We start from the raw sequence: 13,423 nt of genomic DNA, 5'->3' as shown, positions 1-13,423 counted from the left end.
CAAAACTCTCCAGCATTGTCAACAGCTATGTCTCTGGCACCTTTTGTACTCTTGCAGTTGCATGGGGGAGAAAGGCAGATTTGGGGCTATTTCTATAAGCTCCTCACACATGTGGAAAAAGGGTTTGAAACTTGTGCAAAACATTTGGTGGGTGTTCATTTCGCTGTCAAGGCAACAAAACACATAGTTGGATTTAACAAAATCATTCTGCAGACTCCTCACTCCACATTAAAACTTCTCCTTGAGAAAAAACATCCCAGGTGTGTTGCATCAAAGATTTGCCCATTGGTTGTTGTCTTCATAGTCAAAGCTAATTGAGATTAATCACAAGGCCAAGCATGTCCTTCCTCAACTAATGCAGTATGAAGGGAAAGTGCACGAGTGCTTAGAGACATTTTGTGAACCAAATAAAAATGTTATGGAGAGATGCAGAGAAAGTTGATGAACCAGTGTTCGTAGATTGTTCCAGATACTGTTCAGAGAGAAAATACTATTCAGGTTATGCTATCTGGTATCCTGAGAGGGGATATGCATTTCAGCATAGGCTGCCAGGAAACTATTCGGCTCAGAGAGCAGAGTTAGAAGCTGTCAATACAGTACTGATAATTGATGAGAAAGAAAGCAAGAGTCCCTTAGTTATTTATAGTGACAGCTCATATGTCGCGAGATCACTGACAGACTATTTACCAGTGTGGGAGAAAAGAGGTTTTGTAGATTCCTCTAACAAGGTCCTGGTTTATAGCAATACACTCCAGAAAGTATTCAAGTTGGCTACTAAAAATCCAAATGGCTATGCTGTAGGCAAAGTTCCAGCACATAAGAAAGGCAAACATGAGCTAGTTAATGGAAACACTGTAGATGCATTGGCTAAGGAAGCAGCTATGACAAGAAAGTTGGAGGGAGAAACTGAATCTTTGAAAGCTTTACCAGGTAGGAGAACAGACGCGTTTGCCTTCTTTTGCAGAAGAACAAGCAAAGGATTCGTCCATTGCTACTTCTCAGTAGTGATGTCCCGAACTATTCGCCGCCGAACATGGCTTGTTCGCGTTCGCCGCGGCGGGCGAACATATGTGATGTTCGGTTCGCCCCCTATACATAGTCATTGAGCAAACTTTGACCCTGTACCTCACAGTCAGCAGACATTCCAGCCAATCAGCAGCAGACCCTCCCACCTCCTGGACAGCATCTATTTTAGATTCATTCGGAAGCTGCATTCTTAGTGAGAGGAGGGACAGTGCAGCTGCTGCTGATTTAATAGGGAAACTGATAGCTAGGGCATTGTTCTGTGTTTACAGACTCATCTGCTGTAAGGGCAGTGTCCTGACAGCACCCCAAAAAATATAGATAGAGAAAGATGTATATAGAGAGAAAAAAAAAAAAAAAAGCAGTTTGGGTGCTAAGTCCAGGGATGTAGCTGCTTACCCCCAAATAGATAGACAAAAAGCGGACAGCACTCCAAGTAAAAGCAATGGTTTTACTTGGAGTGCTGTCCGCTTTTCATCATTTGGGGGTAAGCAGCTACATCCCTGGACTTAGCACCCAAACTGCTTTTTTCCAGTGCCGCCATCATTTTCTCTTTTTGCCATATATTGCTTGGGTGGCTGAGCACGGATTGATTTTTGTACATTTTGGAATATTATTACCATTTCGTCATGACTGACATTAATTTTCATGTGGCTCTATGTACTCCCAGGAGGAGACTGATCGTATATTACTGGACATTGGGGGGAGATGCTGCTTTTTTGAATACTCCCTCTATCCATGAGCTCTGCGGTTCTTATCTAAAAAAACGGCTTCACTACGTTTGCACATGACCACACTTTGTGAATACTTCAAGGTGCAGAGGATTCCACATGGCATGAGGTCAAATTTGAGACCAAATTTATTTTCTCACAATGCAGAGTTCTGTAAGAAATTTGAACTGTTATCAAATCGATATTCTTTAGATTTCATTCTGCTGAATATTCAGTACCTGCAACAGGAATTAGCTACCATTGCCAACGATACGGCGGAGATTGGCCTCTCATTACGGACATCCATGTCTACAGAGGAGTATTCACAATTCAGTGATAATGTAGTGGCTCATGGGGCATGAGCTAAAATGGAATTGAAGGAAAAAGGTCAAAATGGAATCGTGACTCAGGATTATAAAAAGGACGCAGTCTATACCTGGCAGTCAGATACCAGTAATTTTTATTTCAAGGATCCAAGGAATAAGAAGAAAAGAAATATACCGGCTGTTTCTACATCATCCTCCCTTTTTTTAGGGAACAATGTGGACCCACAAAAGAAAGACTAGGTCGGACCAGGAGAGGGGGGGGGGGTGTCGCAGACACCACAGAATCAACAAAGTCCAGAAACAAAACCAGAGCACAGACCAACAAATCTCAGATAAACAAGAGGAAGTGACAGTGATCAACCTGTCATCTAGGATACTCGCCCCAGCTCAAGTGAGTGTTTTAAATAGAGGACTTTCTTTTTGTCCCATGTCTTCTTCCAACTGGTTTGATCTGAACGCTGACTTACATGCATTTTTTCGCAGAATTAAACTGAAGGTGTGGTTTAACTCTAGGGCACGGATCGCGGCGCCTCAGGCTAGCGCGTTCTCCCCGAGACGCCTCGATCTGTCCTTGAAGAGTCATTTTACCCCATATGTGAACGAAGCCTCTGTTGATGCATTTATTACTGCAGTCAAGTCTGATATATCTGCATATAAGTTGAAATGTAACAATGGTGTTCTCAAACATCCAAACCTCTCTAGTTTGGAGATTGAGGCACTAGATCAGTTAAGAAAAGATTCTTCTTTGACAGTTAAACCTGCAAACAAAAGGTGGCGTGGTGGTCATCATGGACACCAGTAAATACGTGGCTGAAATTCAACGTCAGCTGGATGACACTGATGTGTATTCGGCTCTTCAGGCTGACCCTAAATTTGAGATTGCAAAACTTGTCAAGAAGTGTTTGACTGATGCCATTGCGGCAGGTACTGTTGATAAGGACTTGTGCACATTTCTCACTGTAGATCATCCGGTTACGCCGGTTCTATATATACTTCCTAAGGTGCACACGTCCCTCATTGATCCACCCGGACGCCCAATTGTTTCCGGTTCGGATTCTATTTTTAGTTGTATTGCTATCTTTCTTGACAAGGTGTTGCATGACTTTGCAGTAGGGGCTGAGTCGTACATTCAAGATACGACCGACTTCTTATGCACGCTGCATATGATTGAACGTACTGGTGTCCATTTGGCATCATTTGACGTCCCTATACACTTCGATTGACCACGATCTGGGCATTGGTGCAATTGAACGCATACTTGGTCATTCATCTTATACTACGGCTGCTAAGAAATTTATCATTGATCTATTGCAGATAATTTTAAGACATAACCATTTCCTGTTTCAGGATACTTTTTTCCAGCAAAAACGAGGTGTAGCGATGGGGTCTAATGTAGCACCCACTTATGCGAAAATTTTTATGAGGTGCTTTGAGGAGGATGTCGTCATGTGTCCCACCACCGCAGCCATCTGCTGCGGTGGTGGAGATACATAGACGACATCTTCCTCATATGGACTGGCAGTGTTGCGCAATTGACAGAGTTCCATAGGTTTTTAAATGGTGTCAACAAGGATCTTCAATTCACCCTGGCCCACTCTGAGACTGAACTTCAGTTTCTAGATACTACAGTCATATTTAGTAAGGGCAAGTTGCACACAACTATACACCAAGCCTACGGATAAAAACACTTATGTTTCAATAGTGGCCATCCACGTAATATGCTTAAGTACTTACCCTTTTCACAATTTCTTAGGGTCAAACGCATAGTTTCTGAACCTGAAAAGGTTGGTTTATCTTTAATACTATGGCCTGCAAATTCCAAAAAAGGGGATATCCTGCCCAACTACTTGATTCCCATATAAGCAAGGTCCAGAGTCTGGACAGAAGTAGCATTTTGGAGAGGAAGACGTCCAGTAGGTCACAGACCCGGATTCCCTTCATCTCCAAATATACGGAACAAAGTGATGAGATCAAATCGCATTATTAAGCGACATTGGGGTATTTTAGGAGGTTGCCATAGTAAGATTTTGGAATTTAGATTCCCTCCCCTTTTTTCATATTGCAGGTCCAGAAACTTACGTGACCAACTTGTCAGAGCTGACATTGGCCCCAGGTCTAAGTCCAAACAAACTTCTTTGACTACACTCGGTATGGGCAGTTTCCCCTGCCTTTGCTGCATTGATTGTAAATACATGGGCAAGGGCAGGGCATTTGTCCATCCTACTACTGGAGTCTCGTATTCAATCCGATTTCACCTCACATGTAATTCCAATTTTGTGATCTATGTTTTGGTTTGTCCATGTAAGCTATTATATGTGGGTGAAACCGACTGATCTTAAGATAAAAGATCTTAGATAAGATTAAATAACCACAGATTATCTATACGTAAAAAAAGAAAGGATCTCCCGGTTGCCAAAAATATTTTACGGATTTTAAACACTCCGAAAAAGATCTTAAAATGTTGGGCCATCGACCATGTACCCATGCCCAGATGTGGGGGCAACAGGGTATTGATCCTTAGAAAGAGGGAGCTCTTTTGGATCTATACTCTGAACAGTTTGCAACCATATGGGCTCAATGTGGATTATAATCCGGGGATGTATTTCTAGAAGGGCAGTTTGCCCCACATTGTTCTATATGTGATATGCGATCTCTTTGGTTGTACATAGTGTATTATGAACACTACAAAGCCATTTTTTCCATAATTATATTATTATATATATATATATATATATATATATATATATATATATATATATATATATATATATATATATATACTTATATTTTATTCTCTTTATTTTCACAGACTGGAATTATGCTGCCGGGAACGAAAAGTAGGACGTACCCCATGTATCTACATTGTGCCTACATGCCTTTTGGCTTATACGATTGCCTTTATTTTATGCTTATAGTGTGCCAGAAATTATATCTGTTCTATTTATTAGCCCTTGATGTCCCATATTGTGTGCCGTTGACTGGTTGTGGCCTCTGGAGGGATTTAGTGGGTCTATACACGATGACCGCGACGTAATCCATCGTGGTCATAGTTATTCCTTTGCAGCCTTTCCCTTGCCTAGGACGCAATATTTATTCTGGGTTGCGCTGTCCTGTGTATTTCTGGCATGGACATGTGCACACGCAATATAGGGAGGCTTTTACCTTTCGTATAATGGCCGACTGAGCGCCTCATTAGTTATGCGCATGCTCCCGCAACGTGATGCGATGACATCATGCCGTACTCTTGACGCTGCTTGGCTTCTGCGCATTGCCTCTATCGGAACGCCGGACTCGGCGATACATGACATGTGGGGCACAGGAGACAACGTTGGGTATGTCACCGCTTTCCCTTCCCCCTTTGCAGTATCATTTCCTCTTTCTCCTCCCACATTTTGTGCACCTGTATTTAATTATTGCACTTCTATGGTATTTTGTAGATGCTGTATCATAGATGCATAGATGTAGCAGTTGCCTGCCAGTGTGTGAGGCTGCAGGCTCACAGACTGTACTGTGTGCACACCATTCATATAGGGTGTCACAATACCTTGCAGATAAAACTAAAGTCAAATTTTTTTTTCTGTGATATAAATCGCAGTTGCAAGCCAGTGTGTCAGGCCCACACAGACTGTACTGTGCCCACTGCCCACCACTCATAGGGTGTCACAGCACATTGCTCCGTGCACGCGCAGTGCCCCAACTTGGAAGTAAGAGGACCGACCAAGCTGCTTTTTCCATCTCCCGGTTCCTAAAATCAATTCAACACAAGTCCCCGGATAGGGGACATAACAGGGATTAAACTGACAAGAATTGTACTAGTTAACACACCACTCATACCGTGTGGTAGAGTACATTGCACGGCACACACGCAGTGCCCCAAATTGGAAGTAACAAGAAGGACGCACACAGATAAAATCATATTTCTGCAAGGAATTTGTCAACTTGACAACCGTTTGTGGTGGTCTAAAATCCATTCAATACACGTCCTGATCGGAATAGTACTACAGAAAATACCACTCATATCGGGTGTGACAGTAAACTGCACGGCGCAGACGCAGTGACCGTGGATTCAAACAAAGGGGAGGGAGCCAGTGTTTTTTTTTTTACCATCTCCCTGTTCAATAAATCAATTCAATAAATGGACCCCAGATTGGGGACGTAACAGGGATTAAACTAATGAGAAGAGAACTACTGAAAATAACATTTTCGGGGACCCTTGGTGTTGTACGTGGCTGGGTGGAGGAAGAAACCTTTAATGACCTCAACGGGACATGGTTAGCTTGGTATTCAACCTGTTTGAGGTGCATTAAAAGGGGAGTTTGGTCTGTCAATGTCTGTGAAACGGGCGTAACCCTTACACTACCTGATCGATGCAACATCATACCTGATCGTATACACACACTGGATGTTTTAGACCACGTTAAAAAAAAAAAAAAAAAAAAAAAGGATTGTTAGGTGATTTATGCCCTTTATGGATTAAGACCCAACTGTGCGTCAACTATGTAATTTTCCATGGGAGTTTTGCCATGGATCCCCCTCCGGCATGCCACAGTCCAGGTGTTAGTCCCCTTGAAACAACCTTTCCATCACTACTGTGGCTAGAAAGAGTCCCTGTGGGTTTTAAAATTCCCTGCCTATTGAAGTCTATGGCGGTTCACCCGTTCACGAACTTTTGAGGAAATTCACGTTCGCAAACTGATAATTTTATGTTCACGACATCTTTACTTCTCAGGTTGATCCAAAACCTCCCTTTCTTTGTGAAAACGGGGTTTGTCATGACTAAGGGGGAATTGAGTCCTGTTGTCCCAAAACACTTACAAATTGAATTCACCAAATACAATCATGAGATTTTAGGTCACTTAGGTCATGAAAAATTGCTAGGAGTTCTCAAAGATAAATTTTACTGGGACAAAATAGAGAAGACTGTCCAAGATGTTGTTCAATCATGTCTCATTTATGCTCAAGTCAACCCACGACCTAATGGACAAAAGCCTCCACTTTTACGAATTGCACCTGCAGATAGTCCTTGGTCTACATTACAGATCGACTACATAGGTCCTCTACCTTCAGGTAAACATGGACTGAGGTATGCATTAGTGGTGGATGCATTTTCAAAATGGGTAGAGATCTTACCTGTCAGAAAAGATGATGCTCTGTCTACAGCAAGGGCATTGGTGAATCATGGGTTTTGTACTTGGGGGATCCCAAGAATGATCACCTCTGACAGAGGAAGTAATTTTACACGTAAAATCATGCAGTTTGTGCTATTCTAGGAGTAAAACAACGGTTCTATGTATCGTATCTCCCACAATCTGCAGGCATTGTGGGGAAAAAAAAAAAAATGACCAGAACAATTAAGACAAGGATTGCAAAAATGTTTAGACAAAGGGAATACATGGGTTGATGCACAACACAATATACTCCATTTGAATTGAGGACGGGAAGAACAATGCCATTAATTTTCCCAAATGAACCATTCTTGTCTACTCCTCAAAAAGATGCAATAGCAAGGTCCAGGTGGTTACAGTTATTACAGGAGAACCTCAGTACAATTCTTCCATATGCTGCATCCAAAATGCAACGCATGATACCAACTCACTCTTCTAAATTTGTGAAAGGTGCTTTTGTAATTATTAAGACCTTCAGGAAGAGCAGACCTTGGGAAGGTCCCTTTGAAATCATTGATACTATGGGACAAGTAATTATTTTGGTTCAAAGAACACCAAATGCTTTAAAGAATACTCGCAGACAACAAAAATTGTGGGTACATGTTGATCAATGTAAATTGAATGTACCAAAATAATGATACAGCTTTTCTTCATATGGAATATAATTCTTCATGGAACATGCAATCTACAACGGAAAAAGAGGTCTTTAGAAAAGCAGTTTCATGATGAGAATGTCATTGTTGAGGATGATGTTCACAACTACGTTCGCAAAATTCCTTCATGACAAAAAGAGCGACCATGATACAGAGACTTCAATTCTTGCACAAAGAAGAGGATTTAATCTTGAAGATTTTCTGGAAGAACAAAATCAAGGATAATTCCAGAGACATTTCTGGAAGTCTATGTATGGGTTATGGCTTTAACTGTTGTATTGAATTACACTTCAGACATCATACACACATTGAATTACATGCAACAGCAGGACCCAAACCAAAAGTTCACTCAATTACAAGGAACATTCACACAATAGAACAGGTACATGGGAGTGTACATCGATAGATGTATTCTACTGGAGTATCGTGATAAAAGGAAATTAGTCAGCTACATGGTCTGGAGATCTCACAAATTATATAATATTAGGAAGAGTGGGAAATCTCCGTAGGAAATTTGGTTTCAAACCCAGAATTATGTAAAAATAATGAATCCATCAATTTTTCCCATAACAGGAAAAGTTGATGGAAAATTGGAGATTCCAAATAATTAGGGAACCCGTTGAGGTTAACAACCATAAATTTCATAGGTACAAATGTTATTAATCCTGAAGTTCAAATCACTCCAACATTGGTGAATATTCAGGAAGGAACAGATAAAATTATATTTAAAAATGCAACACAAGATTAGAGATTCCATCTGAAATCAGTGGCAACTTGGACAAAAGGAGGTTTTTTTTTGTTTTTTTTAGGTAGTGTCTCTAATGGTCCAAACTAACACGATTCATAAAAAGGTCAATCTGGGAATGTGAAATGGTTTGATAAAAAGTTCATATTTTATCTAGACCATCCATCTCCCAAAGATTCAGGAATTTATCAGTGTTGCATATTAACTATAAATAATCATAAACAATGTGAAACTGTAAATGTCACTGTGGTCACCTACAAAAAAAAATATTCGTACCAAGGTTACATTTGAACCATCTAGTTCTTTCCTGATTAATCACTTCCAGTCAAAGCCTCTCTTGAGAAATTGCAAATATGTCACCATAATGTGGACATTTAATATAATCAGACTGGAAAATATCGTCAAGGTATCCTCAATGTGGAAAGCATCTTGCTCACATGGAGGAAGGTTTAGAACGATGGTTTAAGCAGAGTATTTCCATGCAAATTAGAACTAAAAGGAGGTATAGAAGAGGGTATTTAGGAGGAATAGGTACTTTTGGAAGCTTGGTCAATACAATAAAATATAAATTCATTACAATCAGATTTAAAAACCATAGGTTATCTGGGAAAGAAAGGAATTAAAGTACAGAAAAGTCTAAATCAGCTTTTGGAAAAAATGATTGTCAATTCTGTAGTTTTAGAAAACTGTTTCGAATCTTCAGGATGTTACTTTAGGTTTGATCAGAAGTGAACAAGAGTCAGAAGTAACCAGGGCATGTATAGAAATCCAAATAGAATATTCTATGAATTTAAAAATGATGGCTCAGGCTTTACAAAGTGGAATTACTCCACTTGGTATACTGGAAAATTTGCCTATGGAATATAATTATAGTATGAGACATAGATTTATGGGTAAAAAAAAAAAAAAAAAAAAAAAAAAAGAGTGGCTAGGATGTAAGGAGAACAGATTTACAGCTACCTCTGATTCCAGTAGATGGAAGAGAACAAAATGGTCGTTCCAGTAGTTTTAGGAATTCCTGCGAGTGAAACAGTTAATTTATCATCAATTGCAATATACTGAATTTGCACAAGATGGTTCTCATATAGAACAATTGGATCTTTCTTCACCTCGTTTCTAAAATAATCTGTTTAGCGAAGCAAGATAAGGATGATTTATCATTCTTGTTTCCATAAATCAAACTTCTTGCCATGCACTGATTGAGAATGTATACTCAATTCATGATTTGGTAACTCAAGTAGATCCAAACAAAGTTTGTTTCAAGTGATGTCTGAAAAAGAAAGGGCGTAGCATTCTTTTCTTCTTGTTTACATTACGAGAATTTGACAAGAGGTCTATATTGTTTGGAAAGAGATTTGAGAGCCATTTCTATGAATTAAGGCAGACTTATTTCTTTCATAAATACAAAATCAATTGAAAACCCTTCCAATGCAATTCAATCTCACTCAAATTGACAAGTTTCCGTGGGATGAGTGGACAGAAAAAATTAAAAAGGATAAAAGGTCTTAAAAATATTAAGTGAACAAGTAAAAGAAGCTGAAATTGCATTTAATCCTCATCAAGGACAATTATCAGAAACAGAACATGAATGGAATACTATGTCTGGAACATCTTGGTGGGGAAAATGTAAGAAATTTGTAAATATGTGGACAAAATCTTCTGCACAAACGGCAGTTGGGAATACTTTGTCCCATCCCATTATATTTTTGTGCATTATCCACCACATTTTTTATTATGTATAGGATTAGGAAAACATAGGAATATAAAGAAAATAATAAGGGAGACATTTTAAAATAAATGTTAAAAATAACTAAGGGCTCTTTCACACTTGCGTTGGCCGGATCTGTCGTGTAGTCCATTTGCCGGAATTACACGCCGGATCCGGAAAAACGCGTGAGAACACATTTTTTCATTCCGGATGCGTCTTTCCGGCTTTTTTCTGGAGATACGGATCCGGAAATCCTGAATGCAACGCTTGCTTTTTTTTTCCGGATCCGTCGTACAGATCCGGTATGGAGCCGGATACGTGTATTTTTGAGCGGATCCAGTATGTAAAATAATTTCTTATCAGAAACTAATCCTATCACTAAAAATTAAATCAGAAACTAATCTTATCACTAAATTTTATAGTTGTACAACTAATAAAATATGCAAATATTTTGGTCTATAAAAAGTAAACCTTTAAGGGACTAGCTCAGATTCTGCTTAGGATTGTCGCCAGGATGATGCCTGAACAAGAGTTTGCTTTCAAATCCCTGATTTTGGTTTCAAGATGGAGGAAACAAGAGCGAGATAGACGTCGGCGTCGTCTTCGTTGGTATTGGGTTCATCCAATATCGGCAGCATGGATTACCGAAGGAGCATTTGAAGTCCTGTACCCGGAATTACGTCATTATCCAGAAAAATTTAATAACTTTTTTCGCATGAATATGGCTACATTTGATGAGCTCCTAGACCGAGTATCACCGAGACTGGCCAGAATGGATACGTATTTCCGCAGGAGTGTCACCTACAGAACGACTCATGTTGACCATCCGGTAAGATAATGACATAGATATATTAATTTTAATTATTTATATGTGTTGTTTAGTATTTATATTTTATTTACAATATTTTTTAGAAGATTTTTATAGCAGCTATACTAATCTGTCCGTATTTAATATAAATATTACAGGCGGTAAATATATATTGATGCTTTCAAGTATAGAAACATTTTACTCATAACGATATTTATGATAATTATAGTGATTCAGGCCATATCAAATTTGACAAATCCATAATCTAAAATTTTTAAGTATTTCAAATTACTAATCTAATTTTTTATTTATTTTTTCTTAAGCTTTCTGGCTACAGGTGACAGTTTCACCTCGCTACACTACCATTTCCGGCTTGGAATTTCAACGATTTCAATAATTGTAAAAGAAACGTGTCAAGTTTTATGGGAGGAACTGCATGAGGAGTTTATACCTACTCCCAATCAACAGAGATGGCTTCAAATAAAAAATAAATAAAAAATAATGTATGAGGTGTGTCAATTTCCGCATTGTGTCGGCGCAGTGGACGGACAACATATCCGTATAATAAAGCCACCAGGTACCGGATCTGAATTTTTTAATTATAAAAAATATTTTTCAATTGTTTTAATGGCCATCGCTGATGCAGAGTACCGGTTTGTGGCAGTTGATATTGGTGCATATGGCCGCACCAATGATTCAATGATTTCTAAAAACTCTTTCATGGGACGGAGCGTGTACAATCGGCAATTTGACTTTCCACCTCCTGAACCTATGCCTGGAACCGACAGTCCACCACTGCCATACGTCTTGGTGGGTGATGAAGCTTTCCAAATGTCTGGAAATCTGATTAAACCCTACTCCAGCCGTGGATTGGATGCCAAACGCAATTTCAATTATCGGTTAACAAGGGCACGAAGAATGGTCGAGTGCACCTTTGGGATCCTTGTATCTAAATTGAGAGTTTTTGCAAAACCGATTCAGTTGAAGATTGAAACTGTAGACGAAGTGGTAAAGTGTGGGGTAGTTCTTCACAATTTCATACGGACTAAAGAACCCACCATTGAGCGAATAAATCGAGGACAGCGAAATGACTAGTATTGCAACTTTTGGACCACGTGGTACTGTGGTGGTGTCCCCCATGCGCGATTCATTTGCTGCCTACTTTAGCTCAGATGCTGGACGTTTACAGTGGCAGGACCAGAATGTATAAAATTGAAATTTTTTACTGTTGCTGTTTTTTTTCAAAAAAATTGTTCATTAATAAAGTTTAATAACTTTTTCAAATATAGTAGTATGGTGGTTTTTTTTAAATAATTAATATTTTTACAAAAAAAAAATCTTATCACCGCATGAGTAGCCACCATCATTAGCTGACTCCCCAAGCGGTGGGAGAGCATGTCAGGCCTTTATCCACCACAGCCTCTCCCACTGCCTGTAGAGCGACAGTTCCAGTGTCGCTCCACAAGCGGTGGGAGAGCATGTCAGGCCTTTATTTTTAGATAAGTAAAAAAAAAAACACAAGGACACAAAAACTTAACTGAATTTTATATATAAAATATATATATATATATATATATATATATATATATATATAAATTAAACATTAATATAAAATTTAAAACAACAAAAATCACAAATCCTGGTATTGAGGATTTGGAGGAGGAGGTTGGGGGTGGAAGGCAGTGCACAGCTTGATCCCTCTCCACCTTCGTATGTTCTGGTGGACACTGAAATGTGCGATGTGGGAGGAGAGACAGCGGGAGTATGCAAACGGGATAGGGGATTGGGTGAAGGAGTTGCCCAAGCCAGCGAAGAAGAAGGAGTGGTGAAAGTTGATTGTTGAAAAGAGTGAGTGAGTGAGTGAGTGAGTGAGTGAGTGAGTGGTGGTGAAAAGGCTCGGGGGTTGTAGAATGGGGAGGTGGTTGAGGTGGACGGGTTGGAAGGGGTGAGGAGGTTGTGCGGTGTCTCAAATCCCACACCGCATCCTCCACCCTACGTCTGAACTCCAACACCTGGTCGGGCGTGAAGTCCGCCACCAGCTGATTAACTGATGGCCAATAGGTTTGTAGCGGGCCCGGCTGAGAAAACTGCACCACACACTCCCGCAGACTTCTCAGCTTGGCCTCTATGGCTACAATCCAATTGCTGTAACCACACAAGGTCTCATGCAAGAGCCTTGTGAGGTCTTCATAATCAGCTTGGCGGCTTCTACCGGCCCTCTGAAGACGCAGCAACGCCTCAAAAAGTGGCGCCACAACGGCCATTGTTACGTCACCAGTAGAGGA

Source organism: Bufo gargarizans, chromosome 6 (assembly GCF_014858855.1).
Source record: "Bufo gargarizans isolate SCDJY-AF-19 chromosome 6, ASM1485885v1, whole genome shotgun sequence".
In the NCBI taxonomy this organism is placed as follows: Eukaryota; Metazoa; Chordata; class Amphibia; order Anura; family Bufonidae; genus Bufo; species Bufo gargarizans.
The sequence above is the reverse complement of the archived record's forward strand: the minus strand, read 5'-3'. Positions refer to the sequence as shown.